Source organism: Mesocricetus auratus, unplaced genomic scaffold (genome assembly GCF_017639785.1).
Source record: "Mesocricetus auratus isolate SY011 unplaced genomic scaffold, BCM_Maur_2.0 Super-Scaffold_100006, whole genome shotgun sequence".
Lineage (NCBI taxonomy): Eukaryota > Metazoa > Chordata > Mammalia > Rodentia > Cricetidae > Mesocricetus > Mesocricetus auratus.
In genome coordinates, this window is record NW_024429190.1 from 20,561,186 (window position 1) to 20,581,870 (window position 20,685).

At 38.9% G+C, this 20,685-nt stretch overlaps 1 pseudogene; it reads left to right on the top strand.

The window, feature by feature from the left end:
• The first annotated feature begins 219 nt into the window (after positions 1-219).
• On the top strand, positions 220-2,148 carry LOC121140741 (annotated as a pseudogene).
• The last annotated feature ends 18,537 nt before the right edge of the window (positions 2,149-20,685 follow it).

Genomic DNA, 20,685 nt, shown 5'->3' on the forward strand with positions numbered 1-20,685 from the left:
GAGATAACTGACTGTTGCCCTGGGAGACATCCCAGGAGATCTAAGGGAAGTCTGGGGATGCCCAGAGATTTCCCGTCTGGGTGCCTAGGAGAGACTTTGTGTCCCTTGGCCATCTGATTCCGTTTCCTGGTGTTGAAAGTCCCGCAAGAGGCGGACTCTGGTTTCTGAGTCTCTGTCTTTCTGAGTCTTCTGATTGTCTGCTTTTGTGTGACTTGGATGATGGGACAGACTGTCAGTACTCCTCTTGGTCAAATTCTTGACCACTGGATGAAACTAGAATTAGGGCACACAACCTATCTGTAGAAGTTAAGAAGGGACGTTGGAGAACTTTTTGTTCTTCACAATGGCCAATGTACAACATTGGCTGACCTCTGGAGGGTACACTTGTCCTTACTGTGATATCTGCCATTAAGAATATGGTTTTTCAGAAGGAACCAGGGCCTTACCCTGACCAAGGAGCTTATATTTGTGTCTGGGAAGATCTGGAGCAAGATCCTCTATCCTGGTTAAAACCTTGGACCCAGAAAAGTAAGCCAGGCTCCGCAACACAGAGAAAAAAACAAAAGCAGAAATGGCGGAGTCTGAACCGCCAAATAAGACTCAACCCTTGGCTCCTCCTAAGATATATCCCAAAATTGAGGAGCCTCCAGAATGGCCTAGTATCCCACCCCCTTATCCCCTCCTAATGGGTGCTGTTGGAGGAGCAGCAGAAGGACCAGCCACTGGGACCAGCAGCAGACATGCCCAGAATCCTGAGGGCCCAGATTCAACTACAATGTTGCCTCTGCATGCATACGGATCCCCACAGGTGAACCCTGACCAGCTGCAATTTCTCCAGTATTGGCCCTTCTCTTTGGCCAACCTCTACAATTGGAAATCTAACCATGCCCCTTTTTCAGAAAATCCCTCAAGCCTTACAGGTATGATGGAGTCCCTCATGTTCTCTCAACAGCCTACTTTGGATGATTGTCAACAGCTTTTGCAGGTTTTTTTTTTTACCACCGAGGAAAGAAAGAGAATACTTTTGGGGGCACAGAAGAATATGCCTGGAATCAATGGTCAACCAACTCAACTTCAGAATGACATAGATGCAGGCTTCCCCTTAAATCGTCCTAACTGGGACTACAACACAGCTGAAGGTAGGGAGTGGTTGACAGTCTACCTTGAGGCTCTGGTGTCAGGTCTCAAGAGAGCCAGCAGACATTCCACTAATTTGGACAAGGAAGGGAAGTTCTAAATAGAACATCTCTTAGAAGCTTACAGGCATTATACTCCCTTTGATCCTACTTCCAAGAGTCAGCAAGCAACAGTTGCTATGGCTTTTATTGGACAGTCTGCCTCTGATATTAGGAGAAGGTTACAGTGCCTGGAAAGTCTGCAAACATTATCTTTGCAAGACCTACTTAAGGAAGCAAAGAAAGTGTACCATAAGAGCAAGACTGAGGAAGAAAAAAGAGAAAGAGAAAAGAAGGAAGCTGAGGAGAAACAGGATAGACAAGAGAGAAGGCAAGAAAGAAACTTAACTAGGATTTTAGCTGCAGTAGTAGGCAACAGGGAAGCTCATAGGAAGGAAGAAGGAACTAGGCAGACAGGGTATATAGGCAATGAAGGGCCAAGGAGACCTCTGAACCCTGAAGGGCCCCCTCGGCAGCCTTTAGATAAGGATCAATGTGCTCAGTGTAAGGAAAAGGGAAATTGGGCAAGGGACTGCCCCAAGAAAAAACACAAGACACCCAAGGTCCTAGCCTTAGAAGAAGATGATTAGGGGAGATGAGGCTCGGGGCCCCTCCCCTAGCCTAGGATAAGCCTAACTGCGGAGAGGACCCCTACGGACTTCCTTGTTGACACCGGAGCAGAATTTTCAGTTTTAAAGAAACCATTGGGAAAATTAAAAGATAAAAAAAAATAGTAATTAGGGTCACTGGTCAGAAACCATATTCTTAGACCACCGACAGGAAGGTTGGCCTAGGAAAAGGTCAAGTAACTCACTCCTTTCTCATCATCCCTGAGTGCCCCACGCCACTATTGGGGAGAGATTTGCTCTCTAAGCTAAAAGCCCAAATAAGCTTTTTCTCGGAAGGACCCATAGATAATTGGCAGACTCCCAATTCTATGATCTTGGCCTTAAAACTGGAGGAAACAATATAGATTACATGAGCCACCAGCCCCACCAGACAACATACTGGGGGGAACATAGCTAGAGTGGTTCGCCAGAGCATGGGCAGAGACGGGGGCATGGGAGAGGCCAAATGAGTGCCCCCCATCGTTGTAAGCCTAAAGACTTATGCAACACCCATTGGGGTACAACAATACTCTATGAGCAAGGAAGCCCAGGAGGGCATCAGACCTCACATCCAAAGACTCCTGCAACTAGGTATTCTGGTTCTCTGCCATTCTCCATGGAACACTCCATTGCTGCCAGTTAGGAAGCCAGGCACCAATGATTACCAGCCAGTACAAGATCTAAGAGAAGTTAACAAAAGGGTGCAAGATATCCATCCTACTGTCCCTAACCCTTACAACCTGCTCAATTCTCTCCCTCCTGACAGATGATGGTACACAGTTATAGACTTGAAAGATGAGTTCTTTTGCCTGACACTACATCTTACAAGGCAGGCGATCTTTGCTTTTGAATGGAGAGACCCAGATTGGGGACAGGCTGGACAGCTGACTTGGACATGTCGGCCTCAGGGATTCAAAAACTCCTGTACTCTCTTTGAAGAAGCCCTCCATCAAGATTTGGCTCCATTCAGGTCAGAAAATCCTCAAGTTACCCTGCTTCAATGTGTTGATGATTTGCTCCTAGCTGCTGTCACCGAGCAAGAGTGCATATTGGAGATTGAAAGATTTCTGACTGAGCTGGGTGAGTTGGGGTAAAGAAAGACCAGATTTCTCAGACAGAAGTAACCTATTTGGATTACACTCTTAAGGAGGGGAAGTGATGGCTGACCAAAGCTAGGAAAAAGACCATGACACAAATCCCTATTCCTTCAACCCCAAAGCAAATACTAGGTACTGCAGGGTTTTGTAGACTCTGGATTCCAGGTTTTGCCACCCTTGCATCCCCACTCTACCCCATCACTAAGGAGACTGGGATTTTCTCATGGACCCTTGACCATCAGAAAGCCTTTGAAAAGATCAAGAGGTCTTTACTCAGTGCACCAGCCCGAGCCCTGCCAGACCTGACAAAGCCATTCACTCACTATGTACATGAAAGGGCAGTAATAGTGCAAGGGGTCCTAAATCAGGCCTTGGGACCATGGAAGCGACCCGTGGCCTACCTGTCAAAGAAATTAGATCCTGTAGCCAATGCATGGCCATCTTGCCTAAAAGCCATCGCTGCAGTAACATTGCTTCTCAAAGATGCCCACAAAATATCTTTAGGTCACCAGATTGTAGTGGTAGCCCCACACCCTGGAAAACTTCATCAGACAACTGCCTGACACTGGATAACCAACGCTCACATGGCTCACTATCAGAGCCTCTTGTTAACTGAGAGAATGCTGTTTGTACCGCCGCCGGCTATCCTAAACCCCGCCTCCTTGCTGCCAGAGACAGACTATTCATTACCGGTACACCAATGTATGGACATCCTGGCAGAAGAAACCGGAAACAGGAAAGACCTCACAGATCACCCATGGCCAGGGTGCCCTAATTGGTACACGGACAGTAGCAGCTTTGAGGTTGAAGGTAAGTGGAGAGCTGGGGCAGCGGTAGTAGATGGGGCCAGCAGCTTACCCAGGGAACATCTGGCCAAAAAGCTGAGTTGATCACACTCACACAAGCCTTGCGGCTGGCAGAAGGAAAGGCTATCAACATCTACACAGACAGCAGGTATGCTTTCGCCACCACTCACATACATGGGGCAAATTATAAACAGAGGGGGATATTCAAGTCAGCTGGAAAGGACATTAAAAATAAAGAAGCAGGAGGGGTACTTGATCTTGATGCCTCTTTCTCCCAACCCCTGTTAGCTCATTTAAAGGCTCTTGAACTGGTCAAAAAGGATGCCTAGGAATAGCTAAAAGGAGCATACAAACCAGGAACCACAGCTGTACCACATAAGTTCCGTCCTGGTCTAGCGTCATCGATCTGGAAACCTCGAACCCAGATGGAAGGGACCCTACCTGATGCTCCTGACAAGTCCCACCACCATCAAAGTTGACGGCATCCCAGCTTGGATCCACACATTCCACATCAAAGCGGACTCTCCTGCAACCCAAGATGACTCCTGAAAGCTGCAATGGACTGGTAATCATCTTAAGCTGCATTTATGTTGCCTGCTTACCACAGAAGAATAGAAATCCCCATGCTCCTCAAGCATTAACCTGGCAGGTACTATCACAAACTGGAGATGTAGTCTGGTCCACCCCTAAAGTCACTCCCCCTGGTATTTGGTGGTCCTCTTTGTTTCCTGAAATCTGTGCCCTGATGGCAGGGTTAGACTTATGGGACATTCCTGGGTTGACTCATGAAGAAATACCCTTAGAAGAGATGCATTTACAAAAAAGGTCCCTTCATCAAGGAACAGTTTCACAGGGCCAGCACCTTGCTGATTCCCTGGGATGTAAAGAAGATCTATGCAGAGAAGATTGCAGCAGACCTCCTTTTATGTTTGCCCTAGAGATGGCAGATCTAGGTCGGGGACCTTCACAAATCCAGGGAAGCAGATTACTGCCTGGCCCAATGGGCGAACTTGGGGTCTAAGGTTCTATATGTCAGGTTGGGATAACGGGTTTTTGTTCCAGATTAGGCTCAAGATTGAGAGCCCTCCAGTGGTTCCTGTAGGAACTGATAAGGTACTCCCAGAGCAAGGACCTCTCCAACAGGTGTTACCACCACCTCCTCCCCCCCATAAGTCTTGATTCCCCTGTTTGTGAGCCCCAACCCCATGGGACAATAATTCCCACTGCAGAAACCTTCACTCTGCCCCCTACCACTGGCGATAGACTCTTTAACCTGATTCAGGGGGGCTTTTCTAGCTTTAAATACTACCAATCCCGATGCTACCTCATCTTGCTGGCTTTGTCTTGCTGCTGGTCTTCCTTATTAAGAGGGAACTGCCATCTCTGGTACTGTCACCTCTGTGACAGTTCCAAATCAATGTTCCTGGGGCTCCCAAAGTAAGTTTACCCTTACTGAAGTCTCAGTCTCAGGATTATGCCTAGGGACAGTACCTTGCTCCCACCAGCACCTCTGCAACAGCTCGTCAACAGTTATGGTAACAGAGACCAACCCTTATCTGTTACCAAGTAACAATAGCTGGTGGGCATGTAATACTGGGCTTAACCCTTGTATCTCTACTGTTGTGTTTAACCAATCAAGAGACTTTTGTGTTATGGTTCAACTTGTTCTTCCTGTCTACTACCACCCCAAGGAGACAGTCATAGATGCCTATGATTATAACCAAAGAAGGGACAAGAGGGAACCGGTATCCCTCACCTTAGCAGTAATGGTGGGTTTGAGCATAGCAGCAGGAATTGGTACCGGGACTACAGCACTCCTTAAGGGACCTCAAGACCTCTAGCATGGCCTGAATACTCTGCAGGCCACTATGACACAGGATATCAAAGCACTAGAAAGCTCTGTCACTAAGTTAGAAGAATCTCTAACCTCCCTGTCTGAGGTAGTTCTGCAGAATACAAGAGGCTTAGACTTGCTGTTCCTTAAGGAAGGGGGACTATATGCTGCCCTTAAAGAAGAATGTTGTTTTTACATTGATCACTTTGGAGCTATCAGAGATTCCATGAGCAGGCTCAGAGAAAGATTAGAAAAATGCAAACGAGACTGGGAGGCCACACAAAACTGGTACGAGGGCTGGTTCAGCAGATCGCCATGGATGACAACTTTGCTTTCTGCCCTGATGGGTCCCTTACTGATCTTGCTTCCTCTGCTGACTATAGGACCTTGCATAATTAATAGAGTAATTGCTTTTATTAGACAAAGAGTTAGTGCTGTACAGAATCTTATGCTATGCCAACAGTATCAGAGATTAGAACAGGGCAATGCAGACTATATAGAGTCAGAAATTTAGTTCTGCAGTTCTATGATTAGAACTGCTTACTGAAAGAAATGGGGAGTGGGAGATCCCAACTCAACATTTTTAGACCCCTAGTGACTAGACCATCACAGAGTGATTTACTCTTCTGCCCTCTCCTGAGAAACCGGAGACATCAAAATAAACTTAAAAGATAACCCTCCCTGATCCAGGAACTAGCTCACCAAATTCCTGCTCAATGTTTAACTATACAATGCCCAAAGAATGCTTGCTTGAGATAACCTTCCTGTTAAGACGTAAGCTATCATTTAACTTCCTCATCGTTTATGTTTATGATGTTTGCCTAACTCCCCCATTCAGTTTTTCCCTTTTAAAAACCCCTGACAGCAGCTACTAGGGGTTGAACTCCTCTGCCCCTGCAAGGGTTATGAGCTCGGCCCCAGTGCACTGGTTCCCCAAATGAACTACATGTGCTTGCAGCAAGAATGGTCTCTCTTGAATTATTGGGACGTTGGCTTATCCCGAGACTTGAATGAGGGTCCCCCTACTCTGGGGGTCTTTCGGGTGAAGAGAGGGAGAGGAAACTTAAAGCCTTTCTTAGTTGTTTTCTTTCGTATTCTATGTTCCATCTTCAAGTTGTACACATTTCTCTGATGAGTCAGAGGAAAGGCATGTCTGAAAATCCTGTCTTCCTAAGAACTAATTTATCTATAGGAAGAGTCACATTAAATAATTTCATTGTGGTCATTATTCACATAGCAATCCCACAAATACTTATTAACAGCAAAGTGGATGATATCATTGGCATTCTTCTGGTTCTAAATAGGTTTCAGACTACAGAAAGGTATTAATTGTTAGCTGCCTCAAATTCCATCATGTATCACAGTAGACTTTTACTTAATATGGGAAATATTTTTCTCTCAAGTATTTGGAGATACTTTCAAAGAAAGAGGATGCTTCTGGTTAAGTTATAGAGATACCACTTCACTAATAGGTTTGGCTGAACTCATGAGAACTAGAGAGTGAATATTTGCTCAAGGGAAGGTCCCACTCATCATGACTAATAATCCATTACTTAAAACCCCAGTGTTTACAATAGGTTTATAGATACAGCATTCCTTTTACTGTGAAATAATCCTTTATATTTATGAATTTAATTCATATGAGATTATTTATTATTTTAATTTAGATGTTAAAATGAGTCATCTTCAAAGTAGACTCAAGAGTATACTTGATTTTATGAAGTAAAATTTTAAAGGTTTAAAACTGTAAATTAATAATAGATATTAGTTATTGTCAATAATAGTAAGATTGCATGGTTAAGTAAGCTACCATCATTCAAAGCATTGGGACATCATCACAGGACATGCTGTTTGCTTTATAATATCACTAATAATAAGAATTATTTACCTTTTTTGATCTGATTATATTTTTATTTTAAATTGATATGTTCACTAATGTGATCCTCAATCTAATGTTAGTATGATCATTGGTGATCCAAGAATGTGATATGATCTCCAATATACAAGACATGCAGTATTTTTAATTTATTTACTTTATTTTGTTATTTCTAGAGTTCATAGCTGTCTCACATAGCTTGTGAAAGACCTTGTACTAAAATTTGAGCTCAGAAGATACTGCATTATGCATCATATTGAAGAAGAATATGACCAACCTTGAATTCTGTCAGTTCAGACCATCATATTTTCACAGTATTCTGTATTCATTGTGTATTGTCTCTGCATTGTCACTGGGATTTTTGTCTGTACTCCTCCATCTCCCTGGCCCTTTTGATTTCTGTAAAAAGAATTCATATGAAATACTCAAAGTCAGTATTGCAGATAGACAGAGTTTATTATAAAACAAAATAGAGTATTTGAAGGTGTGAGCCTATACAAAGGACCAAGTGGTCATTCCTCTGATCTAGGCTTTAGGTTGCCTTTGTACTATTTCAAAATATCTAAAATAAATACCTTAAGAGTCTTTGTCCTGCCCATGTTATTAATATGCCTGTTTGTACTAGTTTTTTAATAGACAACTCTACAAAATACAAATAGAATGTATTTTTCCTCAGAAATACAATATTACATTTCCTATTTTTGACAGTGAGTTTCAATGTCTAAAATCTAGATTATAGTTTAAGAAGTATACAAAAGATGACCTTAGTAGTATATGGGTGGAATATCGACAACTGGGAGAGTAAATCTGGGGAATTAAAAAATTTGGAAGAGTCTGGGTTCTGTATTCAGTTTAAAGCCACCCACAGGAGCAAATATGTACTGTCTAGAAAAACAAAATTACAGGAAATTCTCCAAGTACTTTGGATTTTCTCAGTCATAAGATAATGCTTATACTTAAACAGGTACTACTATACCTCCTGGGGAATCTCTTACCAATGCAACTCTTATGTTGGTAAATATTTTTAGTTTAGTATTTAAAACCAAGGTGATCATATAATGAAAAAATTCTACAATTTTCAAAAGAGACATTCTCAAGCATAATAGTGGAGATCCATTTTACTACAGCTGTACTTAGTGCTTACTAATTCTTTCTTGCTACCTTTCCCTCTGGTCCTCTGCAGCAAGTTTCCCTTTGAGCTTCAGTGAAATACTGTAATTCAAACTTGAAGCTAACAGCCACTGGTTATTCATCTTGGCCTATGTCACTGGAGGAGTTTGGTTATCCCTCATTCTGGATTCACTGCTGAGCCTTCAGGAGTAATGTAGAAACCACGTCCACCATGTTGTAAAAATATCTTGTCAGCTGTTCATGGCTCACACCTTTAATCCCAGCACTCGGGAGACAGAGACAGGAGGATCTCTATGAGTTTGAGGCCAGCTTGGTCTACAGAGTGAGTTCCAGGAAAGGCTCCAAAACAATACAGTGAAATTGTGTCTTGAAAACCAAAAAACAAAACAAAGCAAACAAAAAAGAAAATAAATAAATAAATAAAAACTAACCATGGTAAGGAGATATTTCAAAAGTGTATTAGTGTCTTGATAGTGAACCTATTGACCACACCTTCAAAAGAATTCTCTTCCTACTTTTCTGCTCTACTATTTAGGAATAATAAAATAATTTAGGAACACTTCAAAGAAGAACACACTTGAGAGTGTTTAGCAAATGACCCTTTTGAAGAATGGTTGGAGAAACGGTAGGAATAGGACATCCAGTTGTGGAGAGAAGCATTCTGCATCAGATAATCCACCAGACACTATAGTCATGGTTACCTCAACAAAGGGTCATAATTACTTAAAGGTTGAATCTTAATATATCCTGCACATGTTTGATAAGTAAATAAATTCCTTTGGAAATGATGATGTCTCAAAATGTATTTTCTAAGAAGAGTTGCCAATGCTGCATAATCCTGATAGCAACATAGAAATAGAAGATAATATTGGGCAATGGAAATAACATGCTCCTTACTGAGCATTTTTATCTCTTGTAATTCAGTACATAAAGAAAGTTATTTCTTATTTTAATTTAATTTTACATTCCAATCACAGTTTTTCCTCTCACCTCTCCTCCTGCCCCACCCTCACCTCCGTGCAGCACTCCCCCATCAATTCCTCCCAATGGGTAAAGGCTCACATGGGAATTCAACAAAGTTTGGCCCATTAAGTTGAGGCAGGACCAAGCCCTTCCCCCTGCATTAAGTCTAGGCATGGCATTCCAACACAGGGAATGGGTTCCAACATGCTAGCTCATATGCCAGTGTTAGATACTGTTATTTTGGTCAGAGGCCCCTCAGATAGATCAACTATCTGCCTGCCACATGCAGAGAGCCTAGACTTGTGCCATGCAGGCTCCACAGAAGTTAGTCTAGAGTTCATGAGTTTCCATGAGCTGGGTTCAGCTGTCTCTATAGATATCTCCTTCATGATCTTGGCATCCCTTGTTCATGTATTCCCTCCTCTCTCTATTTGACTGGATTCCAGGAGCTTGGTCTGATGCTTGGTTGTTGATCTCTCCATCTTGTTCTATCAATTACTGGAGGAAGGCTCTATGATGACAGTGAAGGTATTCACCAATCTGATTATATGGGAAGGCCAGTTCAGGAACCCTGTCCAATATTTGTAGAAGTCTTAGCTGGGGTCATATATGTGGATTCCTGGAAATTTCCCTGGCACCAGATTTCTCTCCAACTGAATAATGGTTTTCTCTATCAAGACATCTCTTTCATTGCTTCCCCACTCCATCCCTCCTCCAACTCGACCTTTCTGTGTCCTCATGTTCTCCTGCCCCATATTGTCCCCTTTACTGCCTCCAGACCTTAATTTACCAAAGAGATCTCATCTAATTCCCCTTCTCAGGGCAATCCACGTGCCCCCCATTGGGTCTTCCTTGTTACCTAGCTTCTGTGGATTCCAGTCTGGTTATTCTTTGCTTTATATCTAGTATCCACTTAAAAGTGAGTACATACCTTTTTGTCTTTCTGGGTTTGGGTTACCTCATTTAGGGTGGTTTTTCTAGTTCCAAAGAGGAAGAGAAAAAGGACAGAATGACTGGAAGAAAAGGAAATGAGACACCAGGAATAAAGAGACCTGTGAACTTCCATGCATGCATCTTCTACCAGGAGGCATACTTTTAGAGAAAATTGACTCTCAGTCTCCCAACTATCAACTGACAATAGCTCCTGAGATAAGGGTGCATTTTCTAGGCCACCTCTCCTCTCCATGCTAGGGTTTTACAGACTTGAGCTTTGTTAATTTGAAGTAAGTATAATTTAAAACTTTACAAAGGAAAAAGGAAATCATATTTTGTAGGGATATAAGTGTTATAAATTTATACAAATTGTTTAACTTTTCTTCGTTGTAAAACAAAACTTGAGATTGAACTAGTTTAGGCCTAGTGAATTTAATTTTCTTTTCAGGTATTAGGACTATAATTCAAGTAACTGTAAGAAATAGGAATTTATCCCAGTGAGGAGTCAGAATGTTAGCATGCATGTGAGACACAAGAAATCAGTGGCAGAAATGTAGCTAGGGAGTTTCTGAAATACAATAGTTGTGAGGATACAATGAATTTATCCCTTAATCCTTTGATACAGTATGATAATGAATGTTCACACTGTCAACAATTAAAAGTTTATTGCTCTAGTGTGTGTGTGTGTATCTGTTTATGTGTACACAAATATGTTTAAGATTAAGAATGGTTTTGTAGAAGAATGCAAAATTTAATTGTATATTTTCTTCAAAAGAGAAACAGTTATTATGAGTCAGAAATATTACAACCTATTATTTATTAATTCCTATTTCTATTCATTAAATTAACAATAACTAACTATTCCTGAATGATTATTTTAAGATGAGCAGAGATTTCCCTCTCACACCTCTCTGATAAAAAAGTGAAAGAATTAAAATTTAATAATATCTAGGAGTTATGGCAAATGAGATCATTTTATATAAATTAATGAGTCAGAGTCAAAGGGGTTCTCAAGAATATTCTCAGTCAGTTTATTATTTCCTGCATAGAATAAGAAAGAATGTTTGGAAATATGTGAGTAAAAATGTGTGTGTAAGTGTAGTTTGATGATTTTAAAGGAAGTAAAAAATAAATTAATGTAGAACAGAGGTGAGTAGGAATTAGTAAGTAAACTATGAACTTAGAACTTTTAGAGTAAACTAAAAATGTTCATTTGTTGTTTTACAGAGAAAATGTTTCATTGATCAAATGAAATAAATATTTTCTCTGTGATGACTGTTTTGCCCAAGTATCCTGAAATAGAGTTTTAGAAATTAATCAATCTGGAAAATTTAGAGTATATTGTCACAGGACCAGTCAACAAAAGCTGTCTCATAAAATGGCATAGAATTAATAGTGCAAGCTCATGACACCTAAAATAAACCAGAATATGAGGATAAGGCACGCCAAGCTATGTAAATTTTGTCAGTGGTGGTAAAGATAAAAGAAATATGAATTTGAGAAAATTTTGAAAAATGGTCTTCAAAAATGATTAGAGATTAAAAATGGTTCAGAGATAAAGAATAATTGCTGCTCTGCAGAGGATCCCAGTTCATGTTGGGTAGCTCACAACACTTGCAATTCCAAATTTAGGTGATCAGATGCCTTTTTATGGCTTTTGTAGGCAACTGCTCCATGGAAACATACATAACAACATAATTTAAAAGAATTGAAATACTTTAAAATAGATCTTTAAAAACCACAAAAATACTTTTCAAAATTAAATAATAAAAATTTAAATATATTTAAATTAATTATATACATTCAGATGAACAATGTCTTCATAAATGTGTGTGATTTTTAGATGCATTCACACATATGTCTTCACAAGGTGGGGGTCTTTAAAATAATGGAAACATGGTTTAAAAACCTGTTCTCTTTTACTATTAATGTAAGAAGAAAAATTTACCATTGTGATACCAAACAAGTGCATGAGAGATTTCAATGGGCATTACTGGCTTAAAATTCAGGATAAGATTCAATAGTGGATTCCTAGTAACACAGAGAATTTCATTACCATAAACCCAAGCTTAAATTAATATTGAAAGTTATGTTAAAATTAACGCATGAGTGACATTCCAAACAACATTAAAAAATGAAAATGGCAAGATATTTTATCATTTATGTATTAAAATGACAATGTCATTGGGGAAGATATAATTAAGTAGCAGTCAAAATTGTAAGTGCAGATGTTATACAGATCTGTGCAAGTAAATATATTTGCCTCAACAAGCCAGCAAACAAGCATAAAATAAAATTGAGAACATGTGTTCAATGAGAAATTTGGAAGAAAACAATAATGCTTATTTTCTTATATGTTAATACCAAAAATAAATCAAGATGTTAAAATTTCACTATAACAAAATTTCTAGTTAAGGCTGTCAAGATTACTCGGCTCAGTATATAAGACTCTTGATGACAAGCCTGAAGTTCCAAGTTTAATCATTGAGACTCACATCATCAAAGGAGAAAATTGATTTGTATGCATTGTACTCTTACCTCCACACCCTTACTGTGATGTTTTGTATGTAAACATACGTGCATAAGTACACACAGACATAAATGTGATAAAAATAAAATTATATATTAAAATACTAGAACCATAGGTATGATAAATTATTCTTAAAAAGTAGGGTAATAAATGGATATGGTGCCCTATTTGGGGACATATATATTTTTGTGATTTTTGAATATATAAATATCGTGAAACAACTCCTGTAATAGATTTGAAAGTTCTCTTTATATAAATGATAATGTCTTCAGGAAAGTAATGAGAGTCTGTCCTACTGAGATGTTTGGCTGTTTGATATGTATCTCAATCAGGAGTCAGGCATGGCTAGTCTATAAGGGTTTACACTCTCACTGCCACACAGTGAAAAAGTCAAAATTTTCTGGGAAATGTAGCCAAACACTAAAGAACTTTATGTCCCTAAGAGGAAAATGCAAATGACTGTCAAATGACAGATGGAATTCCTCCATAAAAATCTATTTAGTAAGATGAAAAACACTTCTTTGAGAAGTGATAGGTGGTATCAGGTTCGCTATTAAGTGGGAATTTTGGAATTAAAAGTATGAAATGGCTGCACTGGTGGTAAGTTGATGTGTTGGTATATTATATAAAAGAAAGGTCCTGAAGAGAGCTTCACCATCCACAGAGCCTTCTGCAAGGCTCATTGACCAGCTAGGACTTACGTGACATGGTTAGACTGCTACAGTCTAGAGCCTAATTACAGTGTCTCTAGTTCCCATACTAGTCCTCTCTTGCCCACCTCGTCTTTTGCTGAACTAACATCTGCAAAGTCAACAGACAAAACTTTTTAGAATGTATTAAGTTAGCAGACAGCTAGCTTGTACCAACCAAAAGGCTAGAGTATCATCAGCTGCATCTGAGGCCTATAGCAAAGACTTTCCCAATTCCTCTTTCCTGGCCTCCTAAAGTTTCTACCAGTGTATTTGAAAAGTGCCTAAGATGTTGTCTTTACTTGTCCTATTACTAAAAACAATGGCAAAAACTCTATCAAACTATTACTAAGTTGGAACATTGAATGTGCAATAACCTAAACTTCTGCTCTTGGGAAATGTCATATTTGGCTCCAGATAAAAAGAATTATTTCTTGCCGGGCAGTGGTGGCACACGCCTTTAATTCCAGCACTTGGGAGGCAGAGACAGGCGGATCTCTGTGAATTCAAGGCCAGGCTGGACCAACAGTCTTCAAAACAATACAGAGAAACCCTGTCTTGTAAAAACCAAAAAAAAAAAAAAAAAAAAAAAAAAAGAATTATTTCTTATGTGCTTTGAAATGGCAATCTGTGCTTGGGTCAGCAGCTGTATTAGTGTGGTTCTCTAAAAGAACATAACTAATGGCAGTATATAAGAGATTTATCAAGTTGGTGACAGAACATTGTTCAGGTATCAAAGGTTGTCTCACACTAGAAAGGTCAAGAATAAAGTAGCTGCTCAGTCTGTGAGTATGGATATCTTAGAAGTCCTAAAAGTTTAGAGTATTGCTCGAGATACACTGATCTGCCTCCAGTGTTGGAATCCAAAAGGAATTGGTTCTTGCATTGGTGACGAAATGCCTCATCACAGAATAGAGGAACTTGACAGTAAGAACCAATAATGTAGGCAAAATCCAAACAAAACAAACAAGTTACCTTCTTCCCAGTCCTTTTCTCTGAGCTGCTACTAGAAAGTGATTCCCAAACTGAAGATGAATCTTACTGATTCATAGAGTCTAATCAAGAAAGTCCTTCACAGGATCACCTGGTAGATTCTGAGTTGTTAAATCCATCAAGCTCTTTGAAAACATTCTACTTTCTCATCTTTCCTTCCCTTCTCTCTGTCTTCTCTTTGCTGGAAGAGCCTTGCTTAATCCTACTTGGTGTTTAGAAACAGCCACGTGACTCATATTTGCCAGTGAAGCGAACTGAGGGCAGAAATGATACCCATTTCTGGGAGCTATGGACTTTCATTTTAGCATTTTAAAATTATAATTCATTGAAAAGTAATAACGAATAAAAATGATAGTTGGCTTAAAAGTATTAAAATGACCAAAAGTTTCTGAAATAGAAAATGAACATTGCCTTTGCACACGTGTGAATTAAGAAACAGCATATGTTTACCATTATATAAACATCAGAAGTTTAGAAGAATCAAACAGACTATTTTATGTGCACAACTTACTTATTATTTAATATGAAACACATTGTTCTGTTTCTCAAACTTTTATTCTAGTCTACGAAATAGGAAATCTAACCCATATTTATTGTGTTTCTATAATAATTATTTTGAAGAATAAAATTTTTATTGCAGAACCATATATAGAGTTTATTATAGTTACTAAAATATGAATGGGTAAATATTAGTTTTTCTTACGATTAGCTGTCCACATGAGATACTGAGGAATACTAAAACAAATAGTGACATAAAAAGTTAGTTTTGTTTTTCTGTAAAAGTAATCTGGAACTAGACGTTCTTGGACCACTAGACTAACTCCTTGTCTCCTTTTGGAACTGGTCCAGTGTCTCAACAGATTTTCAGCTGAAGATCACTTCTGAGTCAAAATACTGCTGGAGTTCTTTCTACCATGCTTGTTCTCCACAGATTATGACAGAGAAGGAATGAAATCAGATGGGGTCATGTCAGGTAAATCAGGTCTCTGTTTACACTGCTGTGATGTAAACCCCAAGCAATATGCATGCCTGTATGTGCCTGTGTATTAACACAGACACCCATTCCACACACAAACCATGTCAGGCTTTCCATTGGAATAAGTATTTCCTTTCAAATGTATTATATAGGTTCTTCAGCTGAAGTGCACATTACCAAAGGTGGAAGGTATTTATCCCCAGTAAACTGGAGCTCCAGTTTATTGTCCCTTCTTTGCTTGAAGATGTGCTTTCATGTTCATGATATACAGCTAATGAGTGTTCATTCTTCTCACCTGAGCACTGTGTGAACACACATGTATTAAGTAGACACTTGTGTTAGCATTTTCAGACCCTTTATTTTCTTGAAGACAAACATCTCAGGAAAGTGCTTCTTATAAAATTAAATTGTCCTGTCTCCACAAATGTCACCTTAGCATCCTATGTGGAAAGTTGTGAAGAACTGCTTTCCCCCAGATCTAACTTCTTCATCCAATAATAAAAGTAATTCCCATTGCAGAAATGCTCTCAAATTTCACAATTGTATTCACCCTTTAGTCTTATGTGGCTTCAGTTACCCTAATTCTTAATCATCCTGGATACTGCTGCAGAATGTGCACCACTTTGCATTTAACTCACATCTGCATTGCCCTCCTGGTGCTCAGTGGCTAAACCCAGGATACTTTCCAGCATAGGCCTGTTTTCTTTGTTTTCAGCATACCTCTCACAGTGCTGAGCACCAAACTCTCTGTTCACAGTATGATATTTAAATGTAGATTAACTAAGAAGTGTCAGCCTTCAAAATCTCCAAATCCACTTCATGCAAAACATGTTTTCCTGCATTATTACTGAAATCAATTTATAGTAGATAAATAGAATTAATAAAAACAGGATGAGAGAAATTTCCCTCAGTGTAACTATTTAGCTCAACATTTTAGGCAATTTTAATATGATTACGGTCACTTTATATATAGTAGTTATCTTTCTGCTTTCCTCAGTAAATGAACTGGATATAATTTCTGACAGGTTCTGCACAGAAATTTCGTTTAAATGCTGTATAATACTCTACTGAATGCATATACCATGACCTGACTAATAATTCTATTTTGTTGGTCATTTAAGTTATTTCAATTTTGTTTGTTTTAAAAATAACCATGTTAACTGTATTTGAATGAACTAATTTTCCATATTTTGGGTTATTTCTTTAATAAGAAATTCACATGTACATGTTTTGAGCTTGCTTTTACTGTTCTATTAATAAATATCTTCAAAAAGTTCTATTAATTTTATTATAACACATTCCATATCACCCTAGCCAGCCTCAGAGGTGACCTTCTTGCTTTCCTCACTGGTTCTTTCCTAGGTGTTTATCAAAGTGAAAGTCTCCTTTGTTGAACAGCGATCAAACTAGTCCAGGATTATTCATAATAACAATGCTGAGAACATCTTAAATTATACACCCAGAAAAAGAAGACGGGAATAATTGTCTTAAATTTTGTGCTGAAATGTCATTCACCAATGCAAAGAAACCAAGCACACAAATGAATGAAAACCACAGTAAACAAAATGACTTAGACAAAACTGATATACACAGCATTGAGCAACATTAAACTAGTGGGTGAATCGTGGGGTACATGATCAAATATATATCTATCCCAGGTGGAAGCACCAACCACAGATCAAATAAATGGGTCCATCCAAGACAACCTTGGTGATACAAAAGCTTCTGCATCACTGAGGCACCTACCCTCAGCATGAGTGACAGACAATTCATGGAGAATATACCTTGGTGCTTGCTATGCATCTTGCAGGCAGTTAGGCTGCCAGACATTCTCCTCTCCCAGAAATTGTTGTGACTTCTCTAAAATTAAAGAATGGCCCTGTAAAGCTTTTAACTTTCTGAGTCTCGTGATGCTTGTACATTTCATGAGCTTCTCTCCTCTGTCCTGGATAATGATCGAGTTATAAAGAAATGTCTATGCAACAAAACACACATATTATCCATGTAGATGACTTTATCTGTTGAGGGCCCTGGAAATGGCACTAGGACCTATCCCAGGGGCATTACATTGGTTTTTTGGAGCCCATTCCCTATGATGGGATACGTTGCTCAGCCTTGATGTAGGGGGGAGGGGCTTGTTCCTGCCTCACCTTGGTACTTCAGACTTTGTTGACTTTACAAGGAAGATCTTACTCCATATGATGGTGATAAGGGGGAAGGTGGGGGGAGGGTGATAAAGAGAAAACAGAAGGGGAACTGGAGTTTGTATGTAATTTGCCTAGGCTCATGCCACCACTAAGGGGAAAGTTAGCTAAAGATTCTGTCTGCTTCTTTCTGGAGATTTATTTTCACTTTTAAAAGTTCAATTCATGCTATTAGGCAAAAAAAGTATTCAAAAAGAAAGGAGACACCAGTCAATAATAATATATTATCTATGTCAAGATTCCTGAAATACTAGGTATTAAATATTTCATTGTATTAACATCAAAGATACAAGAGATAATAGGTATGTTAATTACCTTAACATATTAATTGTAAAAGATGTAACTATAAAATAACATTGAACACTGAATGCTGAAAATATGTCAATCAAAATTTAAAATACAAGGTATAAAGTGTTCTATTTAACCCACTATTCTCATTTTGCTATTCTTTTTGAATGTTTTTCAAATCTCACCAAGATATTTTTCTTCATGTTATCAGATGCTTTATTTTGTCTGCTAAGTAGCTAATTACAGTGGTATATATGTAAACATTTTCCCCAAATTATTAGATTAAATCCTACTTCATGTATATATTTGGGTTTGTCTGGAATATTTTGTGTCTATTAATGTAAAATGTTGTCTATAATTGTTTACAACAATTTACTGGACATATTTTCATGGCATGGCATATTGGAAGGGTTCTCTACATGAAAAAGAAACCATGGGCCAGGCAGTGGTGGGGCACACCTTGAATCCCAGCACTTGGGAGGCAGAGGCAGGCAGGCAGATCTATTGAGTTTGAGGCCAGCCTGGTCTACAGAGCAAGTGCCAGGACAAGCTCCAAAGCTACACAGAGGAACGCTATCTTGAAAAATAAAAAAAAGAAAAGAAAAGAAAGAAGGAAACCATGAGTTGTTGGTTCACCTAGCCTGATATATCTAATAAAGGTTAGTTGCATGCTGGAGAGTCAGGGAATCCCATAGTTGCTCCATCACTTAAACCAGAGGCCTCAAGAGTTCTTTGAAGAACTAAATTTCTTTAAAATATATAATACTTCATTTTTTTTGTTTTTTCAAGACAGGGTTTCTCTGTGACTTTGGAGGCTTTCGTTGAACAAGCTCTTGTAGACCAGGGTGGTCTCTAACTCACAGAGATCTGCCTGCCTCAGCCTCCCGAGTGCTGGGTTTAAAGTCATGTTCCACCACCATCCAGTGTAATTTTCTTTAAGTTTTACTTTACAATGTTTTCAATTACTTCAATTGTGGCAAGTTTAGTTAAATTTATTCATAATGAAATTTAATATATTATTTTAGTTCAGCTTCCAGCTATTGTTTTTAAAAGCTTAATTATGTGCTCTTAAAAATTCTGGAATAATTTGTCTTTTGAAATTAGTGAAAGTCATTTTGTGACCCAAGATATGACAAAGTTATATGAATGAATTGTGTATGTATGAAGAAACTCTGTGTTGTGTCCTTGTGGGGTAAAATGTGGCCAACTGTAGCATATTTCATTTATTATTTGTTCATGTATTTAATATCTTCACTAGTTTCTTTCCATCCTTTTTGCATCACTTTTTTGATTCCTTTCATCATAAATTTATCTGCCTCCCTGTTAAGAGAAGCTTTATCTTGCTAGCCGCTGTGGTATATCACCCTCCAGTCGCCTGGGCTCTGCTACATTGTAGTCCCCAAATAACACACAAGACGCTGTATTAATTATGAAGCTGTTGGCCTTGCTTGTTTCTTACTGGCTAGCTCTGACTTAAGCAATTACCCCATAATTGTTAATCTAAGTATTTCTCTTACCGGAGAATAGTTCCGGGCTTCCTACCCCATGGCGGTTACATCTAGAACTCTCCTGTGTTTCTCCTTCCCAGAATCCTCCTGGATTCCTAGCCCCACCTATCTAGATTCCTATTGGCTAGACAGTGCTTATTGACATATACACAGGACTTCCCCAACATCTCCTCTTTTCTGTTTAAACAAAAAGAAAGGTCTTAACTTTAACATAGTCAAATTGTATATGACAGAACAGTTATCAAGTAAGAACACAGTTACAACATTTTGTCTATTAACATTTAGCAAGAACTAAAGAAAATATCATCCATCCCATCCTTGTGAGTCCAAAGTCCTATATGCAGTTTATCTTTTATCATAACTAAGGAAAACTATAATTATAACTATCTGTCTTCAACTCCATCAAAGACCACAGAAGGATAATATATAAACACTAGGATTGACAGAGGTATCTTACTGCCTGGACAGTTACCCGAAGTTCCTCTGTAACGTTGGGGCATCCATCTTCAGCCCATAGGCCACAATGTGTCTGGAACACTTCTCAGCAAAGCAGGAAATTTCAAACTGTCCATCTGCGCTGGCAGTCTGTCAGTCATTTTTCTTTGTCCTGTAGAAAGTCTCTTAGACTCTTTCATGAAGCAGGAACCCTGTAAGACTGAGTTCAGCAGTCACTTTCCTGTGGGTCCTGCATGTCCAGTTTATACAGCAACAGTCAAACAGTACAGACAAGAGCAGTTTCTTGCCCAAATGGCTAATCTTGCCATGTTGAAAGCAAACTCCATAACAAGTTTCTTCGATGCCCATCTTCCTCTCAGACATAATTGGTGCTACCAGGAGCAGACATTTCTCATTGTCAAGAAAAACCCTAAACCATTTTAAATGCCATTTTCTGAAGATTTTTGAAAGGTTTGACGACTATCTATTTTAAATACATCTCTATATATCTAGAAAACCTAACTTACCTAACTATAAATTCTATTATAAGTAACTATCTATAGTCTGTATTCAATTATGTATTATGTTTTAAAAGAACAGTATAAGCACAATACTTAATCAAGAGGAGAAATATAAGCA